At 32.4% G+C, this 7,271-nt stretch overlaps 1 long non-coding RNA gene across 1 annotated transcript; it reads left to right on the forward strand.

Annotated features, from left to right (window-relative positions):
• Positions 1 to 857: 857 nt before the first annotated feature.
• Positions 858 to 4,600, forward strand: LOC123553376 (uncharacterized). Its single transcript, XR_008370592.1, has 4 exons — positions 858 to 1,249; positions 1,452 to 2,197; positions 2,524 to 2,764; positions 4,470 to 4,600. It is a non-coding gene; the product is annotated as an uncharacterized LOC123553376 (long non-coding RNA).
• The last annotated feature ends 2,671 nt before the right edge of the window (positions 4,601 to 7,271 follow it).

The following is a 7,271-nucleotide window of genomic DNA, read 5'->3' on the forward strand; positions in this document are numbered from 1 at the left end:
ATAAGATTGGTTAGATAAGTCACCAGATTTATTGGCACTGTATGACATAGTTGTTATTATGTTTTTGGATTACAGAAACTTCACAGCGTACAATATGAAATACTGACAAGCTAAGATGGATAAGTCACCAGACTTCTGACAGATATACTAGGCAGTTTTCAAATATTAACTTTTGCCAATATTCAGTATATAGGTAAAATTGTGCATATCATAGTAACATGTTTAATGTGATGTAGTAGAAATGACCGCTGAAGATGTGTGTTAAATCTGGTTGATAACAAGTTTGCTCCTTAAAAATATTGTATGTGTTGATTTTAGGCAAATTGTCATTGATATGGTTGTTGTACCGTCCCATAACCTGGCTTAAATAGAATTATATACAACGTTCTTTAGACAGATGAAAATTGGACGCAAGCAAAGGACATACAAAATAAACAGAATATCTCAAGAGGTAAGAAGATTGTTAAAGATAATTTTGTATCCCTAATATAGTTTAAGCAGATACATCCAAAATAGATTTAGAATTCTGTTTCAAGTTAATTTTCTGTAACATTGGAAATTCTGAATACCAGACCTTCAAAAACATAAAGAAAATCAAAAACAACAAAAACACTTATCAGAAAAGGACGACTTTCTCTGTCCTACTTATTTCTCCATTTATTTTCTACTTAACTGTACTTTTATTTACCGCATCTTCAACATTCTGAATAAATGATGGTCTTTTCGAAACATGTGACTGATATCAATAAATATTATTTCCAAAAACTGCCTGACATGAGATATTTGTATACAAACACTTCAAATTTTCAAATATTTTCTTGCAATTAGCAACAGTTCGTTTCCCATTTAGCGTCATTGTGTCAGGTAATGATGTTGATGGAAGTGATATAGAAGATGGTAATGGTGATAAAGACGAATTTTTTATGGTAATGGTGATAGCTGTGGTGGTGATGGTGGTAAAGTAGATGATGACAATGACGATGACAATGAATTTGATGTTGATGACGATGGTGGTAATTTTAATGATAAACATATAGGTGATTGGGAAGATGATTATGGTGGTTACAGGAATTCTTATGATGATAGAAATAATGATTATAATGAAAATGTTGCAGGTTACGAAGATTTTGATGGGGGACAATGATAATGATATTGATCTTAAGGATGTTGGTAAAGATGATGAAGATGAAGATGCAGATTATGATGACGATGATAATGTTGGTGATGCTGATGATGACGATTTGTGATGGTGATTATGCTGATAATTATGATGTAGATGATGTTGAAAATACAAATAATGAGGGTTTGAAGGTGTGTCGCGTGCTTACACAATGCGTTTGCCCAAACTTAGCCTTATCCCTATATTCCCTCAAAATAGACTTTGTATCACTGTTTTGTTTTAGGTATGATACAGCAACTGCTTCAGAAACGGATACAACATATTGTTTCAGGTTAAATAACATCCATTTGATGATAATGGCCAGTATGGTGGTAGTTTTGATGAAGGTTGTGAAAAGAATGACGATGGTGTTTATGATGACGATTATTACTATGTTGCTGGTGTCTGTGATGATAATCAGGATATTCGTTATGGTGATTATAATGGTTATTGTTATTATGGCAATTGTGTTGCTGATGGTGCGAAAGAGCGATGATGATAAGTAAGTAATCAATTAACTAACGACTTTATTTTGTGTTGATGATTCACTACCAACATACGCACATACATATATATACTCATACTATCGTACATATAATGAAAAAAATCATATCTACAAAACACATAGGAAAACATATCAACTCTTAAACAATGGAATGGATAAAATGACAGGATAACACAAAGAGCACAAATTATCATAAATTTAGATGCAGCAATTAAGACGTTTCTTACATTTTATGCATATATCAAGTGATGATGGTGACGGTAATAATGTAGGAGATGGTAATGGTGGTAAAAACGATGATTGTAGTTGTGGGTATTGTTGTGGGGATGACAATGATTTTAGTAATTATAATGATGACAGCAATGATGATATTGATAGTAATGGTGGTGATATTTATGATATTGCTGGTAGTGATAATGACGATGGTTTTGAAGACTATGATCGTGCTGCTGCTGATGATGAAAATATTATTGTAATGGTGACGATTGTGATTGTAATGTTATAAATGGTGTTATTGGCAGTAATGATGGCAAGTAAGTATTTAAGTAAGTGATGACTATTTTAATGTATGACATTATGCGAACAGATTAGGTCCACTATCAAAATGAAAACATAAACACATACATATAAAATGTTGTACATGCAATAATTAATATTTACAATAGTTTGACCTGAAAATAAAATATCAAAAACTGTGTTAAAAGAATGAAATGAAAAAAGAAACAGTTCATATTATTTACGTGCAATAATCAAGGCGTTTTCCAAATAGTGGATACTTAAGCAATTTTTGGCCCAAATTACCGCATCAGTAACTATAACACTATAACCTATTTTAGAAACTGTTTTCTTCTAAATTCAGGTACCATCAACAATATGCTGAAAGTCAGAATGCTAGTGATATAGATGATGTTGGCGATGTTGATGGTGATGGCGATAATAAGACAATCAATGGTGTTGATGTAATTGATGATGGCGATGTTGATGGTGATGGCGATAATAAGAAAATCAATGGTGTTGATGTAATTGTTATGATAATCATGATTTTTGTGATGGAGTTAACGACTGTTATGGTTATCATGGCAATATGGGATATGCTGAAGGTAGAAATGTTGATTGTGGAGATGTTGATGGTAATTTGGAGATGGTACCTAAAATATTCAAGTTCATCTTTACAGGTTTTTTTCAGAGTGAAATGATAGCTAAGTGCACCAATTTTCTAAATATATTTATGGTTTTCCTCTTCTCCATGTCAAAAATAGAAATATTTGATATCTAAAAAATGACTTTCTCAAAATATCTGAAGCAAAATGGACAACTCTTGTATTGACCGTTTTTCAAAGATTTTAGGACTTCCCCAATTATAGTCTATATCAAAAGCTCCCACAGCTAGATAAATTCAATAGAGTATAATGTAAGTTTACTCTACTTTCAACATTTTGAAAGAGCCTATACTGAACTTCCTTTTGTCTTTTAATAATGTCAAATTCCAAGACTAGCCAAGAGTCTAAAACGCTTGAAAAAATTCTGAGTGAAAGAGAATGACATGCTTTTTATTATATGCTTACCGAAACCATACCAAAAATGTACCTTAAAGAAGTTACTAAAGATTTTATATTGTAAACAAACCCCTACACCATTTTACCATCAATATTTTCCACTCATGAATGCACTCAATTCAGGTGATAATTGTTAATATATTTGTAAATGAGAGGCCCCAACAAAAACCTTTTTTCAAGTTTTGTAAACAGTATAAGTTTTAAATTAATGTTGATATCTGAAATTATCCGATTACTTTGTTTTCAACAATAAATAAAACACCTTTTAGTTTGTTTAGGGTAGTTGACCTGTAACGAAAATCATTAAATAGAGTAATCTCCATATGCTTTTTCAGCATTTATTCGTTATCAAGGAAAGCAAATGATCGTGCTAGATCCCTCCAGAGACTGTTTAAATTGAGAATTGCTTAAAATACATTACATAGAGTCATTACCTATCAGCTACCTTAACATGTAATACATGTAATTACAACCACTACCTTAAACCATTGTAATTATATTTGACGACAATGAATTTTTGTGTTACCAATTTAACTTTTTTTGTTATTTCTCATTGTTGGATATATACATTTTACATTTTGATATATAAATGTTGTGTAAACCAATGTATCACCATTGAGAACAATAAATACATAACTTTGGCTAAAAGATAAAAACTTAATAACGTTTCTTAATGTCGTTAATTTTCTTCAAAGGAATGTAAAAAACTATGCATTATTCTATATAATCTTCATGCATTACTAAACTTTCTATCAGGGCCTCATTACAACTTACTAAATAACTGTCAGTGTAAGTCATGAGAAAAGCGTGCATATTGTATATTGAATACAAAGGGATTTAAAAAATGTAGGTCATATTTTGTCTGTCTGATAAGTTGTTTGAAAAAGGACCTATCTGATTTTTCTTTCACTTTTGATCAATATTTAATGTTGGCTTCAGTTTATTGGTCAATTCAGAGTTGTCCCCCTTTGATTTATTTGGGTAGGTACCATCTCTAGGTAATTGCAATGATGTTGATGATTCAGTCCGGTATGACAAACCCTTTAAATGGAAGGACACCACAAATTATTTTTCTCAGGTCAGATACCATCAATTTTCCTTAGTATAGTTTTTCCTCGTATCAGATTATCTCTAAAGTCAGACGAAACATTTTCTCCACTAATCTGTACAAATGTCGGAAACACTTACAATTATTTTGGATTTTACTCTATCAAATTTAAAAGCTCAGAACTCATTACTTCTTCTTCAGGAAGGACATTGCCAAATTTGGTGACGAACAGACACAATTTATGCTCCCTTATGTGAGGCCCAGCTATCTTGCCTTCAGATAAGCGGTTCGACAAGAACAATTACTTTTGGCCAGGACAGACAAGAACATTTTAAGGTAAATACACGACAAAACTTTACCATATGTCAAACGATACTTTCTCCCTTGAGCTTTTCATCAGCAATTATTCTCTCAAGTCAAATGATACCATTTTACTACTTAGTTTTATTCTCCTACAACACAATTCTTTCAAATATTGAACGCCATCTATTCTTTAAGGTCAGGATAAAATCAACACATTCCATAAAGTTACAATTCAGCAACATTCTTTTAGGTCAGACACATGGAAATTCCCTTCGCATTTAGACACCACTAATTTTAATGTCACATTACGCAAATTTTCTCTCCATCAGACTATTTCAGATTTGAATCATCCGATAACGTGACGAAGGAAATTATGTTTTATTAAAATACAGACATAACTCGTTCTCCTTTAGGTTATGCATCACTTAACTTTCACTAAGTCAAACACTACCATTTTGTTGTAGGAAGACATCATTGATATTAGCAAATATTAATTTCCTGTATTTCATTTTCATACACTATTTATTTTCCATCAGACGAGACAATATTATTTTTAAGGATTAGAAATGACTACTTTTTCCTCAGATCAGATATTTAAACACGTCTGTATAGTAGGCCAACCGTTTTCATTTTAATATGCAGAAATAGTGTTCTATTCTCAATCGAAGGCAACTCTTTTCCCGTACAAAATACACTAAAATTATCTAATCTCTTGCACAATATTTATTTCATTTAAACGTAGTGATTCCTTAGGTGTAACACAACCAGTTGTCCATCAAGTCCGACAACTGTAATTTTCTTTATGTCAGAAACAATCAATATTCTTTCAAGCCTATTTTTGATCATTTTAGATATTGTAAGTCAGGTCAGAAGCAATATTTCATTCCTTTTCCATACACGAATGTTTTAGTCAAGATTTGACATCACGAAGTATTGAGGTTCTGATCCGATTCCACAAAAAATATTCAAGGACTTGCTCTCCTAAATTTTTAGGTTAAAACCAAATTTTTGCTGAAAGTGTTTCACAAACCTTTTTCCCTAAAGTTAGAAACAATCCACAGATACCGCTAGTTTTCCCTTTAATCAGACAGGACTAATTTTCAAAGGTCAAATACAGCTGATTTTCCTGTTCGTCAGACACAATTATTATTCTTAGGTTTTACATTTTTGATCAGACATTCCACAAACGTTCGACAAAACTCAGTTTCTCTAAGGTCTGCAACCACTTATTATCCCAAAGGATATTTATTGAAGTTTGATATCATCAGTTCTTTCAGGTCATACATCGTCAAATTCTAAGGTTAGACACGGGCAATTTTCCCATTGAGCAGAAACTGACACCTCTACCATTCCCTCAGATCAGACGCTGCTAATGTTTATGAGGTCACTCTATTTCATTTCAAAAATACAGCTCATTTTCCATATCAACACAACTAAATCTACAAAATGTATCTATGATAAGACACATTTAATGTTTTGGGCACGCTCCACCAACCTTCCATTATGTCCGGCATGAATTACTCACTCTCAGGTAAAACATTTGTAACCTTTGAAGGGTCAAACACCACGAAGATTTAGTAAAGTTTGATAACATTGGTAAATTTCGTTCAAATATCACAATATATTAAAGGGCAGATAATTGTCCATTAAATTAGGCACCTTTATTTTTCCCAAGGTAAAACACAACCACAATTTGAAAGGTCAGATACAATTTATTTTCTCTGAGTTCAAACGTAACAATTTCCCTCCGTTAAGGTAACAATAACTTTGAGTCGAACATCAGTTACATGTTCATCAGTCTAAACCAACACAATATTCCTTAGGCTTGATAGCATAATCGGTTGAAATGCCTTAAGTCAGACAATACACATTTTTAAAGGTTAGACACAAATTTTCTCTCGGGACAGTTCATATAACGTTTTAGATAAAACGCTACATACTTTTTACTTTGAAAGGTACTGCCTTTTTTCTTACTTTGCCTTGTACAAAAATCCTTAGACAACACTTTTTTTTCTTTAGATTATACCCTACAAATTTCTCTCGTGTGAGTCACCTCAAACATTTTTGAGAAAAAGTCTGCATACTCAAGAACAGTCGACACATTTTTACTTGGTACAAATTTCCTTTCAAGGTAGACAAAACTCTCTTCTATCTCAATTTGTTTCATAGCTACTACAGACAACAATATTTTTCCCTTAGTCTCAATATAGTAAGGCGTCATATTTTTCATCAATCTGAGATCATGAATTGCTTTGGGTCAATCAAACACCACTAATAATAAGGTGGGGTTCTTCAATTGTATAAAGTCAGACACCAAATCTCTTGCCTATGTCAACATCCAAATAATCTTTCCTCAGACAAGACTTCCATTTTCAACAAATAACTTTCCCTTAGGTCAGAAGATGATGATCATGATATTGTTGTAGATGATGATGATGATGATGGTGGTGGTGGTGGTGGTGGTGATTATGATGTTAGTAGTAAAGGCTATGATGCTGAAGGGGGTCATTACGATAACAATATACATTCAAGATTTGATCATGACTTTGCCCTCAATTACCCCTTAGGTATGACTACACTGTCTCATTTAAACACTACTCATTTTCCTTCAGGTCAGATACAACTTTTCTTCTTTATATTAGACATCACCATTTCTTATGCGCATACACCACATTTTATATGGTTTTACCAATGAATAAT

The sequence above is a fragment of the Mercenaria mercenaria genome, chromosome 4, assembly GCF_021730395.1.
Source record: "Mercenaria mercenaria strain notata chromosome 4, MADL_Memer_1, whole genome shotgun sequence".
In the NCBI taxonomy this organism is placed as follows: Eukaryota; Metazoa; Mollusca; class Bivalvia; order Venerida; family Veneridae; genus Mercenaria; species Mercenaria mercenaria.